The 13,839-nt window shown below is 40.7% G+C and overlaps 1 pseudogene; it reads right to left on the bottom strand.

The window, feature by feature from the left end:
• LOC115848388 (small ribosomal subunit protein eS12-like) overlaps positions 1-13,122 on the bottom strand; it is a 93,629-nt pseudogene extending 80,507 nt beyond the window's left edge.
• Positions 13,123-13,839: the final 717 nt, after the last annotated feature.

Genomic DNA, 13,839 nt, shown 5'->3' with positions numbered 1-13,839 from the left:
CCCAGAAGAGGGCCTTCACCTGACCTGGCACCCTGATCTTGGACTTCCAGGCTCCAAAACTGGAAGAAATAAATTTCTGTTGTTTATAAGCTACGCAGCCTGTGGTATTTTGTTACAGCAGCCCAAACGGATTAACACACTTTCTCTGTCTCAGTACCTGCTGCAACATGGAAACTCAGCACCATGCCTCTTCACTACACGTGACTCAATTCTGCATGAAGTCTCTTGCAGGTATATCTGGTGGGTAGAATCTAAATCACTTATTCTTCTCCAAAAACAAAGTTTTCATTTGTTAGTTTCCTCACTAGGATAGTAAGACATAATTCAATGGAATTATTACAAAATGGGAAGGCTTTTAAAAATATTTTTGTGCAACCAGATATAACAGAAGTCCATTACAGAGTTTAACTGTTCAAATGAGAATAACAATAGAACTATCATATGGTATTGTCATATGGATTAAGTGAAATAGAATACATAAAATGCTTAATACAATCAGTACAAAGGAAATCATCAATAGATATTGTATATTATAATGTAAAGGTCTGCTGAGTAGAACCTTTCCTACTATTCTGGAATTGGCAGTGAGGCCTCACAGCTGAGGACACAGAATTGTCTAGTAACACACTTCCTAAATAAACGTACAAGCAACTGGGGAGCAGGACAGCCCCTCCAAGTTCTTGTAAAAGGTGAGTATATTCTCTCTGTTGCTCCAAAACATCCCTCAGGACTCTCCCCCGAGACAGAAACAGAAAAGTAGAGAGGGAGAAAGGGAAGAAGGGGTTGAGGATCCACAGACTCACACGTGACTGATTCTAAGGTCTAATCAGGGTACTGAAGCTTTTCCTCATGGAAGGAGGAAGGAAGGCAAGTGCTCATCCACCAAAGTCCAGTGAGGGCTCCACCAAAAGACCACTTGTAGGATTTGGGGGTGTCTACAGGAAAAAGAGACGAGCATCTCATTCCTAGTGTTACTGCTAATCTGAATAGACAAGAAAGTTGAACACAGATGGCAAAAGTGAAGGAAGGAACGGAAGCCATGTGGTGTCTGGTGATGTTTGAGTACGTGAATGATGTGTGATGTATGAGTGATGTATGAGTCTCTCATATGTCAAGAGAACACTGGAACATAGTAGCAAGGCTTGAGTTATGAGCTCACATCCTAAATAGGAGGGCTCTCTGTTGCTTCAGGAAGCAGCAGGAGCTTATGGCCATGTGATATACTAATGGTGAAGGAATCTGGAGGCCAAGGGAAAAGTTTGAGCTGGAGATGGATATTCCATGAGAGTAATTATGAAGTGGGTCCCTCCCACAGTCCACCTAAAAAGCTTACACATGTGTCCATACATCTATTTCTATCTTCTCCCTCTCATGCCATCTCCTTCCTCCCTAGTCCAACACACCAGAGGAGGAAAAGGGGAGGGAAATGGACTTTAATAGCGAGGGCCTCCTTCCGCCCCCCCAGTGCTGCATGCCCCCTCAGGCCACTGATGAACCCTGAGCTAGGAAGAGGGGGTAGGTGTGATTGAAGTTTTATATTGGACTGGACTAGACTTAATAACTGAAATTTATTTGGAAGCTATGAGATCTGACAAAGATGTTATTAAGATCTAGGAAAGCCAGATTCAACAGAATAATGTCAAAGGCACTGGCTGAGAAGAAATTAGACCCTTGCATGTTTGTATCCATTAGGATAAACTTTCAAAAACCAGTTACAATGGGATTGCTTTTATTATTTGTATTCACTCCCCTGTTTTTCTGTCAGGACTTGGTTCACCTTAGAAAGATAAAGCAACTAGAACCAAGATAGCCAGTGGCCTCAGCTAATGCCATGAAAGTGTCTCACCATCCTCTGAAACTTTTCTCACCAATATAGGCCCAAATTTCTACACTATGTAGGCAAGGCAGATGGAGGACAATGAACTATGGTTTTTCTTCTTTAACATTTTTTTTTCTCTGCCTATTTGTTTGCACCCAATGCATATCTTAACTGGAGCAGTATCTAGGAGAATGTATCTTCATGCTCTCTGTTAGACCATGATCTGCTTCCCCACAACCCCTGATTTACAATGTTGGAATGTTGTAGCACAGCTTCTGAAACTTAAAAAGGCACATAACTCACCTAGGAATTTTGTGAAAATGTAAATTCTGATTTTATATGTCTATGGAAAAACCTGATATCCTGTTTTTCTAACACATTTCCAGGTCTGTGGACCACATCTTGTGTGACAAGGCTCTAGAGTAGAGAATACTCCACCTCATTAAATGAGAGAACCAACAAAAAAAACCACACCACACACAAAGCTTTCCAGATCCTCTGAAAAGACATCAGTAAGAGCAAACAAGCAGGAATTCTATTTATTCTGCCATTACAACATTGTTCAGACTGTATTCTGTATGCTTTAGGACTAGATTTTTCATATCTACACTGGTCTCTTTTCATGGTAATGTTTATCACCTGATAGGAATCATATTTTTCTTTCTAGTACATGAGATATTCTTAGAATATTTAATAAAATTCATTTCTCACCTGAGAAAATCAACTGAAGTCAACATTTAAAAGGTGACCTGTGGTGTCAGGAGGAGTCAATCTACAAATTTGACTTATGAGGGGAAAGAAAAGGTGTGGGACCTTAATCACAAAATTCCTAACAATTGAATTCTGTTCAATTCCATGTATGTGCTAGAGTTCAACTTGTCTTTCATCTTACATAGAATTATTCTGCTTCATCTTCTTTTCGTGCTCCTCTTGTGTCATTGTTTATATTTAATAAAATCAAGTATTAGGTATTTTTAGGATAGTCATAGATTTGAATACTCTTGTTAGGGGAACCACTGACTGAAACCACCCTGGCCAGGCATGAGTTATCTTAAAACAGGAGGTCCCGGTAAGGAACTTGGAACTAACAAGCTACCACCAACCAGAAGAATTTGGGAAAGGTCAAAAGGAGAGAAGAGATGCCAGTCCATATGCCTACCAACCTCCCAGAATCCTTCTCGCTGGAATCCATCTTGGTTAAGTGATGCACGTGCCACCAGGAAGGACCCTGAGTCAGAATGATTAGCCAGAGACAACCAGGAAACTAACCCCATTACCATAAACCTGAGACTGCGAGTCACATGGCAGAGCAGCCCTCCTGGGTTCCCTTACCCTACTGCTCTCTGCCCAGGCAGCCATTCCCAATAAAGTCTCTGTCAGCACATGTGTCTCCTTGGACAATTCATTTCTGAGTGTTAGACCCACTCTAACACTCTAAGAGACCACTCTCGAGCCCTGGAAGAGATGTCCCTTCCTGCAACACTCTGATCTGTGGACAAACTATTTGACCTGATGATGTTCACTTTTGAAACAGGAGGAAAGGGGGCAGGGCACAACCTCTAAAAGAATGACATAGCCATAGTACATAACAAAAATTAGTGAGAACCAACTGGGTCCAAGATGGCAGAATATTCGACTTCCACTAGACCTTGAGCCTCATTATAAGCTCATTGTGACACATTAGCATGTTAAGTGACACACCCACCAATGCCATGACAGTTCTGAGGCTAACCATAAAAGGTCAGAAAGTGGGAGGTGGCCCAATTTCTGGAAATCCCCACCCCTTCCCCAAAATAACTGGAATAATCCTCCCACTCATTAGCCTATGAAATTACCCAGCCCATAAAAATTAACCACCCCATATTTTGAAGCCTCTTGCCTCTTGCCTTCCAAGATGGCCCACACTGTCTATGGAGTGTGTTTCTTTCTAAATAAAATCGATTCTTACCTATCACTGCATCTCCGAATCCTTTCGCGACAAAGAAAGAACCTCAAATTCACCAGGAACACTTTCAATGAGCGTAGAGCCCAGCAATCTATTTTAACAAACACCCCAGTTGATTTTGACACACAAAAATGTGAGAATAATGGCTATAAACCTGTGGCTTTCAAACCAGGCTCTCAAGCCTATCTCCTCCACCACCCCAGTCCCCAACGAGTCCCTGATTCTGACTGAACTCTTCCAGAAGTGGGCCCAGCCACCTGCATTTTTTCAAAACTCCCAGATGAGTCTAGTGCTCTAATATCCAAATAAGGTTGGAAATCACTGCTCTAAGGTGTGTGTGCTGTTCGGTACTGAATCATATATGGACAGATGTACAGTTGAGGACAGAGCTGAGATTTGAACCCACATGCTTGGATTCCAGAATGCAGCACTATGCTAACATTTTGGTTCCCAATTCCTCTGTTCCAATTCCATGTAATTATCTCCATTCCCAGTCAAACTTCAACTTTATGACTATCTGTGATTTCTCTAAGTTTGCTTCTATAATATTTTTCATCATGGCTCCTTCATGCTGGGATTGATCTCTCTCAATCCTCATTTTTTAGGTCACATGGACATTGAAACCCTCCCTTCCTCATACCCCTTTGCTCTCTGCCTCACACACAATAGCTCAATCATTTGGAGATCAAATTCTTTGTTAATACTTGAAATTCCAGGCTGTTAAACCTGAAAGGATCTCTGGGATCAGCAGGTCCAGCTCATTAGTATAATTACTCTAGATTTTCCAGATGAGATCTTCTCAATTATATACATTTCCTGCAAAGGATATGAAGGTAGTGCAAGCAAGTCCTCTGACACAACATGCCAAAGGAAGTTTTGTTCTTTGGAACAAAGAGAGTTGGAATTGCCAAAGTCATCTGTATAAATCTTTATTTTCCTTTTACTGTGGTGCTATGACCCATATGCTCTAAAATCCAAATACAGGACTCATGTGGAGAAGAATCTCAGCCTTTGCTTCAGGGTAAAGAAATAAGCAGAAAGGGGCTGGGAGGGGATTAGTGAGGGATACAAAATCCCAAGCCTATTTAATGGTCTGTGCCTTGTCTCAAAGCACCAAATCACACTGGTGCTTCAAGTTGGAATACATAGATGAAAAAATAGCATTAAAAATATTGGGTATCTTGAAAGTGGAGAGTATTATCTTCAACTACTAGACCATTTTTACGAGCCTAAATATGAATGGGGAATGCTCTCCTACAGTTAAATTATGTGGCATATGTTAAATATGAATAACTCATGAAAATGAAAATTAAAGCCTATTATGAACTAATAATCTAGGGTTCTAGTGCTGCCTGATAATAACAGTTCTCTGCTTCAGATTTCTCATCTGTAAACTAAAAATAAAGCACTTTCCCTAAGAACCTCATTACATTATCCCAAATATAACATAACCAAGCATGTGTGAAAGGAATTTGGAAAACAAAGATAAGAAGAATTATCTTTACTATTAGCATCCTATAGCCAAGTAATATATTCTTTCCCAGTAACTAGTAGGTTTAGCTTCTGTGGGCAAAAGTGGCAAGTGCTCTGGGTCACTGTTTTGAGACGAGAACCATGATATAAGGCCCTTAAAGGAGTATCTTTAAAAAAAAAAAAAAAAAGACAGCTGCAGCAGCTGTCAAATTCTATCAACTACTGAATGTTCAAATGATCAAATCCCACAAAGATAGACAGCTTGACAGGAATGCTCTAGTAACTTTTTCTAACAGAAAAATTCCTTTAAAGTTTTTATTCACGCTGCGGATCGTAAGCAGTTTTGGTCGTTGATCCTTTTTGAAAATGAAACTGGATAAAATCCTTACCAGGAGAAAGGTGACCTCAAATCATCTCATGAGTCTTACCACAGTGAGGGCTGAAATAGGCACATTTGGCTTTTCTGACCATATATACACTCTTGGAAAATTTACGAGAAAGCCCAAGGGTATTATTACCAGGCAAATTTCATGAGTATAAGCAGTTTCTGTTTTAACTTGAGAGGTAGATGGGAAAGTAAAAAGAATTGCAATCCAGAGAATATACCCAGAGCCCTAGGGATGGTTTTTAATACTACTAATTGGTAGTAAATACTTTTGCCATATTGCCAAATAAGGCTTGTCTAACTATTGTATATTTTTTATAATCTGTATATTGCTACATATAAGAAAACACTGACCTAGAATTAACACTTAACAAAAAAGCAATACTTGGTGAAAAATAATCCAATACTGAAAATAATGAACAATAGTTGAAAGGCACTATTTATAGGAAGACTCTGTGTGTATGGATTCATCTCTGGTTTTCATAGGCACACCTTGCTTGTAACTTCCTTTAAACTACATTTGTCTAATCATCCCAGTCCAGATTCCCCATAGAAATATAAAAGTCCAAAATGTAATAGGCTTCCTTCAGTTTCCTACACATTGAGTCATAGAACATTTAGAACCAGAGGAGACTTGTGAAAGAGCTAATTCTGGACATCTATGCTCACCTCCCTCTAGCTGAGCTCATGGCAGTCATCACTGACCCACCATGGCCCCTTCTTTGATGAACAGTGACATAAACTAAGAGATCTTCTCATAATAGTCCATTGAATATACATGTCAGGGGGCTTCCCTGGTGGCACAGTGGTTGAGAGTCCGCCTGCCGATGCAGGGGACACGGGTTCGTGCTCGGGTCTGGGAAGATCCCACATGCCACAGAGCGGCTGGGCCCGTGAGCCATGTCCGCTGAGCCTGCGCGTCCGGAGCCTGTGCTCCGCAATGGGAGAGGCCACAACAGTGCGAGGCCCGCGTACCGAAAAAAACAAAACAAAACAAAACAAAACATGTCAGGGTGCCAGGAGGAAACAGTTGGTACCAAATTAACATACTTAACATAATTATGTTAAAATAATTATTATAATTATTAACATAATTATGTTAATAAACCAAATAACATAAATTAAACCAAATTAACATAATTCAAAGAGAGATTAGTAAAGAGACTATTTATCAAGGGAAAATCCTCAGCTTGTAAGGTAGGTAGGGACTATGTGGGTGAGGGATAAAGAGGGACAGCAGGGAGGGTCACACAAGGATAATATGCCCAAGGGCAGTTATGACCTTTGGTTGAGGGACAAAGTCAGCCCAAGGTGAGCTCACAGAGAAACATCCAAGCTCACTGTTATCTCTCCCTCCAGCCTCCTGCTGGGGCTCAGCATTTACCAAACCCAACAGGAAACCAGAAGACTAGGAAGCCTTCTGATATAGTCCCTAAAAGTCAGCCCCCTGGGACAGAGAGCAGGTTAGAGAAGGGTAGATAGGACATCCAGAGAGGCAAAAGGCAGTTATCCAGCGTGATTTGCTCTAGACCACATAGCTATTAAGTAACAGAAAAGGGATAAAAAACACAAGCTTTCTTGGTCTTATTCTCAAGCCTTTCCTTTGCACACCATGGTGTGTGTGCGTGTGTATGTGTTCACTTGGGGGCATGCACACAGGTGAGTATTCACATGTGCACCGTGAAGATAGGGAATTGGCCACTGAGCAGATTCATCTGGCACTCTGGGACTGGTTGAGTCAAAATTGTTCTTCAGCTCTGTGACCAGCCCAGGCCCTGAAGGTCAAGCACTCTGTGACGTTCTAGATCCAACCAACCTGATCACAAGTGTTGCAGTTTAAACGAGATGGCCTTTAGGACCCTTCCAAGGCAGTGTTGCAATGGACTGTAAGGATTGTTTCTTTCCTTCTACTGGGTAAAACATAAAGCTGCTTTCCAGATTTACGTGAGCCCAAATTAGCTTACCTTTCTGACCCATGGCATTACTGAAAATGTCAACCTGTCTTCAACCCAGTGTTATTCTGGAAAGTCCTGCACCCATAATTAACTCAGTGTCATGTCCCAACCTCCTGTGCATTTGGTGAAAGTAAACGAAGAGGATTTATTGAGCAACTGGCGGACATTCAAGTTTGTTTAAAATGCCACAGTACCTCAGCTACTACTGTTAGCTAGAAAGCCTCCCTCTTCTTTCTCTTAAGCTCATAGCATGAAAATATGTTTTTTGAAAGCACAGGTTTGGGTTGGGACAACTCTTTGTGTACTAAATCTTACAACAGGACCATATTTCTAGACATTCAATAAAAAACATTTTTGGCATGATATTGATATAGAATATTTTGCAAAAAGCTTCAGTTTCCCACTCCAATTTGGTACTGCATAGACAGGATATTAAATTTCCACCTGGATTACTACATGTTCACTTCCTTTGGTGTGAAGAAATCAAATCAGAATTAAAGCAATCAACCAGGAAACAAACAAGTCCTGATTTTCACATTCAATTCACATTAGTGATTGACTCTCTACTGTCATCTAAGTCACAAACCAAGAATGGTACTATTTGCTGAAGAAATTCAGCAACAGGTAACACACAAATAATTAGCCTGAAATATTGACCTGCTTTAAGCTACTCTGTCATCAAAAGCATTAGAAGTGTTATTAGTAAATATGAATAATATGGGTAAATATTCATGATTTTTTAAATGATATGAATTATGTGAAAGACTTTTCACTAAGAATAATAATAGTTTCTAGATGAAAGTCACTAAAAGAAATTCTGGTTTGGCATTAACAACAGAAAGAAGGTCACAAAAAGAAAGAACCAGTAATATAATCATATCGACACACTCATGTTGGCATATCACCCTCACTCTTACAAAATTCTTTCATACCCAGGTGAACCTCTGGTAACAGTTGAGCCTTAGTGGTTTGAACAGGTAAAAGATAATGAAGTAAAGAAAGAGATAAGAGGGGGGATACAAAAGGAAATACATTATCAGTTACTTCACCATTCAGGCCCCATATTCATCTTATCATATTTATTTATCCTACAAGCAACCTTTCCAGTTACCCAACTAGTCAGTGACAGAGCCAGAAACAAACCCAGGTTTTCTGATTCCTCTGGTGCCATTTCCACCATATTTCTTTTGATGATTCTCCTCTATTTGCATTGACTTCATAGCCCCACCTTTCTAGGCAGAGTACTTCAAACAAATGGACATGTATTTTAGTTAAACCAAAATAAGCTGTGTTAGAAATCAAAAGCAATTAAGAATCATATGCCACCTCTTCATCTGAGGTAATCTTACTCCAACAATTTTGGGCTCAGCTAATAAAGTAATGATGCCTCTAGGTTATAATCTCCCAGGTGGCAGCTTATTTTAATGTACAAATCATTTTTTGATAGAAATAACTTCTCTTTGAGGATCTCAAATTGTGTACAAGGCTACATTCAAATACGATAAAGATGATGGATCCTGAAGCCAGACAAACAAGCATAATCAGCGAGTGGGCAAATAAAAATGTAATTGAAAATTAACAATGACAACAGACATAGCTAGTCTATTTCTTTTAGGGCACTGTTTCCAACTATATGTGGTTTTTCTCCCATCCCACTACCAATTTGCTAATTCAGGTCCATGCTGTCTCAATATCTAGAAATGCTATTCTTGAGTTTGCCATATAATTTCTGCTCCTCCAATCTGTCCTCAATATAAATTAAAAGCAGGGAGTGGAGATAGTTTCAGTAAATGACCTAACAATTATTAAGCCCAAACTAAGTAAGTACTAACTCCATAGACACACAGACATATACACACAGAAACATACACTGGATTAGTCAAGGTTCTCCAGAGAAACAGAACCAATAGGATAGTACAAAGAACTCTGCATATGTAGTTCGTCATTTAAATTTATACACTTTGAGGTGAGTAACAATCTCTCCATTTTGGGTGAAGAAACTAGGGCTCAAAGAGGTTCAACGACTTTCCCAAGATCAGGCAGCTAGTAAATCAGAGAACCCAAAATATCAACCCACAATATTTTCCATATCTAATCTAATCCATATCTAAACCACATTCCACGCCTACATTGTGTGGTCATATACATTTTAGTAGCACAGCTGGCAAAAGTAACTCCCTTGGGATCTATGGCAAACGCAATCCCTTTGGCAAGTGATCCTTAGGTTCATGATCCTTTTCCTGCCTTGCACCTGCTACTTCCTCTATTGGAAACTGTTGCCAGTCTTGCGAAACTGAGCTTTGGTCATGTTTCATCTCTTATAGGAAGCCTTCCTCATGTCACAGCTTGATTTCAGCACCCTTCTTCTGCTTTGCTACGCCCATAAGCATACCTCTATTACAGCATATGTCACACTGTAATCCAATCTACCATTCGTCTGTCCCCACAAAAGACAGTGAGCTTGAAAAATAGGTCTGTGTTTTGTGTATCATTATCCAACACCACACTCACTTTCCCACTGTAGGCTTTTAGCCTAAAGCAGGCAGAGCTGGAGCAAAGAAACGAAATAGCATTAAATCAAGTTTAAAGCTTTAATCATGTCTTAGACTGGAAATTCGACTGAATTGAGACAGAGTTTGTGACTTAGGTTAGAGAATGTCAATTACTCAAGAGTGAAGAGAATATCTATAGGACTTGATGGGTTCTTATCCAGTGGCTGAGAAAGTTTTAAAAACGGAGGGAAGAAAAATATAATTTTGCACTTTAGTTCCAACAGGCTTATTCAACAAACTGGTCACTTTGTATCCCCAGTGCCTAGGACTCTGAAGAAATAAAGAATGATTTTCCTTGCTCTAACTATGAAAACTCCCCTAGTAATTTCCTCGGAACTCAGGACATCACTTGTCCTTCTGAGCAAACTTTCCAGATACCAGAGCCCTCATCTTTAGAGATCCAAGAAGTGGGAAGAACTAACTCTGCCTTGAGAAATTTTGGTCATAGTATCTAACATTTATTACACATTTACTGTTCTAAGAAGGGATGTGGAGTCCTGCTACATATATTTTATCATTTAACTCTCATAACAGTCTTAAGATATAGGTATCATTATTGATCTTCCCATGTTATGGACATGGAACCTAAGACAAGGGAAGTTAAGTGACTTGCCTGAGATCACACTGCAAGTTGGTGGAGGATTCCAACCCAGACTATCTGTCTCCATAGCCCCTAGTCTTAACCAGTAACCAAGATTGTCACCTGTTTGGAGGTGGCTTCAAGGAGAATGCAGGAAGAAGGAATAGAGGAATTCCAAGCAGGGGGAGTTGCAGATACAAAGGAGTGAAAAGGAGCCTGGCATATTGGGGGAATGGTTAAGAATTCCCAAGAGCTGGGCTTTGGGAAGAGTGAGTGGTTGTCACAGGAGAGGTGTGTTGGGACCTGGCTGTGAGGGGCCTTTTTGACATGATGAGGAGTTTGAGCATCACCAGTGGTCTGCAGACTGGGGAACTGTTCTGGCAGCAGTAATGGCAGATGGAGAGAAATTCAGAAGGAATGGAGAAGCACAGACCTGTTGGAATCTGTTGATAAGAGTCTGAACTAAGGCAGGGGGAAGGGAGGCAGAGGACAAAGGCTTGCATTCAAAAGACAGTTCTGAGGTAGAAGCAACAGGAGTCAATGGACAATCAAATATGAGGAGTAAATGGAAAGGAGGGGAAAAGGGTGAATCTGGGGCTTATTGTGGGAGACTGGCTGGATGGTGATGGCACTGAGGCACAGGTTTGCAAGGGGAAGTGATGGGTACAGGTTGGGGTGCACTGAGTCTGAGGAACCAGAGTATCCACGTAAGATGTCTAGAGGCAGCTGCCTGTGCAGAGCTCAGGTCTTTCATAGAATGTTATCTGGTAAACTTTTGCTAAAAGTTTCTCTTCTAGTCCACGTTTATACACTGACATCTGGGCTGAAGCTCTGGAAGTGAGTGAAATCATCAGGAAAGTGTATAGAGGGAATGAAAAACAAAAGGGGGGGAGGACATTTTTCCCTTATTTTCAATGCTTAGGTTGTTGTACTCAGGTTCTTTTGATTCAAATGCCTTTTTATTAGATTTCCGATTCTATGAAATCTGACTGGGTAATAAGTTTTTATTCTCTAATTACTCTTTATTCTTTGTTTACATTTTATTTCTATGCTTCTCAGTGGATTCTTTTCTATATCAAATACTAGCTCTATAGACACATAGACACACACACTGTATTAGTCAGGGTTCTCCAGAGAAACAGAACCAATAGGATATAACAGATATGTAAAAGAAGATTTATTATGAGGAACTGGCTCAAATGATTATAAGGACTGAGAAGATCTGCCATCGGCAAGTTGGAGACCCAAGAAAGTCAATGGTATAATTCACTCTGAGTCTAAAGACCTGAGAGTGAGGGGGCTGATGGTGTAAGTCCTGGTCTGAGTCCAAAAGCCCAAGAACCAGGAGCGCTGATGTCAGAGGGCAGAAGATGGATGTCTCAGCTCAAGCAGAGAGAGTGAAACTACCCTTCCTCTGCCTTTTTGTTCTATTCAGGCTCTCAACAGATTGGATGATGCCCACCTACATGGAGGAGGGCAACCTTTACTCAGTCTACTAATTCAAATGTTAATCTCTTCCGGAGGCACCCTCACTGACACACCAGAAACACTGTTTTACCTGCTATCTGGCATCCCTTATCCCAGTCAAGTTGACACATAAAATTAACTATCACAAGCCCACCAGCTGTCAACTTGGCAACTATATGCATCTCCTTAAACCATACTTAATCTCCAGATAAAAACAATAACAAGGTCATAATTCCATCTAACATGATACAACTATCCTACATACAACTAAAAACGCACTAATACCTTTCCCAGAAAAAGAGGTAAAGTCCTTGAGTGATGTTTACTCTTCTCCCGACATCCAATAATTTAAATACTATGACGTAAAATCAACAATATTTAAATACTGATATCAAGTCAATATATCTTACCTTACATGATAAGGGAATAATATAGGAAAGAAAAAAGATATTATACACATACACAAACGTATTCATAAGAAATACGGAGGAAATACTCATAACAATTACAGTCCTCATTTTTGTAACTGGTCATGTGGTTGTAGCTGATATTTATAGCTACCTTCTTCTACCAGACATCCTGTATTCTCTTCGCCTTCACCAAGCATCTCAGCTAGTCATGGCTCATTACCTGGCAGGGTGATCATTCATTCCTGAAGGGTCTAGGCCATCAGTCCTACTTGGACGGGGTTGCTGTAGTTGACCATATTTACAGGGCATGGTAATACTAAGAGACAATCTAAGGGATCTCCTTTATTCCAGACATACTCTTCCTTACCTCCATTGTAGAAAAGCAGTCCAAGTTCTCCTTGATAATCAGGACCAATCACTCCAGCCAGCACAAGAACTTCCTGTTTTGCCTGCTGAGTCAGAGGCATGAGGACTTCACAGTGGACATGTCTTAACTTCCAGTTTAATGGAAACATTGTGTCTCCTGGTAGAAGCATTCCCCCCTCTGGAATTAAGACCTCTAGGCCAGCAAAACATAAAGTTACAGGAACAGATAGCAAAAATTTTGCTAGTGGGTTACTACAGGTAATGGTGAGTAGTGCCACTCCCATTCCACCCCTTGATACCTGAGCCCATGGACCCTGACTATGGAAAAAACAGCATCATATATTGTATGCTGATTTCAGAGCATATACAGCCCTCAAGAGAACCTTGCCTCAGCTCTGCAAGGAACTGCCACCTAACTGGTGTGGTAACTTAGTTTTCAAATGGCATCCTACCACTCTATCAAGCCAGCTGCTTCAGGATAGTGAACATGGGAAGACCAGTAAATTCCATGAGCATGGCTCCATTGCCATACTCATTTTTCTTTGAGATGAGTTACTTGATCAGAAGCAATGCTGTATGCAAATCTGTATGCAGAGTGTCTATCCCAGTAAGAACAAAGTACTGACCTTTCCTGACGAAAGTGGTCCCATGTAATCAACCTGCAACCAGGTAGCTGACTGATTACCCCAGGGAATGATGCCATATCAGGAACTCAAAGTTGGTGTCTCCTGCTGGCAGATTGGGCATTCAGCAGTGACCACAGCCAAGTTGGCAGTGGTCAGTGGAAGTCCATGTTGCTGAGCCCATGCATAACTTCCATCCCTGCCATCATGGCCACTTTGTTCATAAGCCCACTGGGCAATAACAAGGGTACCTGGGGAAAGATG

This window comes from Globicephala melas, chromosome 3 (genome assembly GCF_963455315.2).
Source record: "Globicephala melas chromosome 3, mGloMel1.2, whole genome shotgun sequence".
Taxonomy (NCBI): Eukaryota; Metazoa; Chordata; class Mammalia; order Artiodactyla; family Delphinidae; genus Globicephala; species Globicephala melas.
Note: the sequence above shows the minus strand (reverse complement) of the source record. Positions and strands in the feature narration are given on the sequence as shown.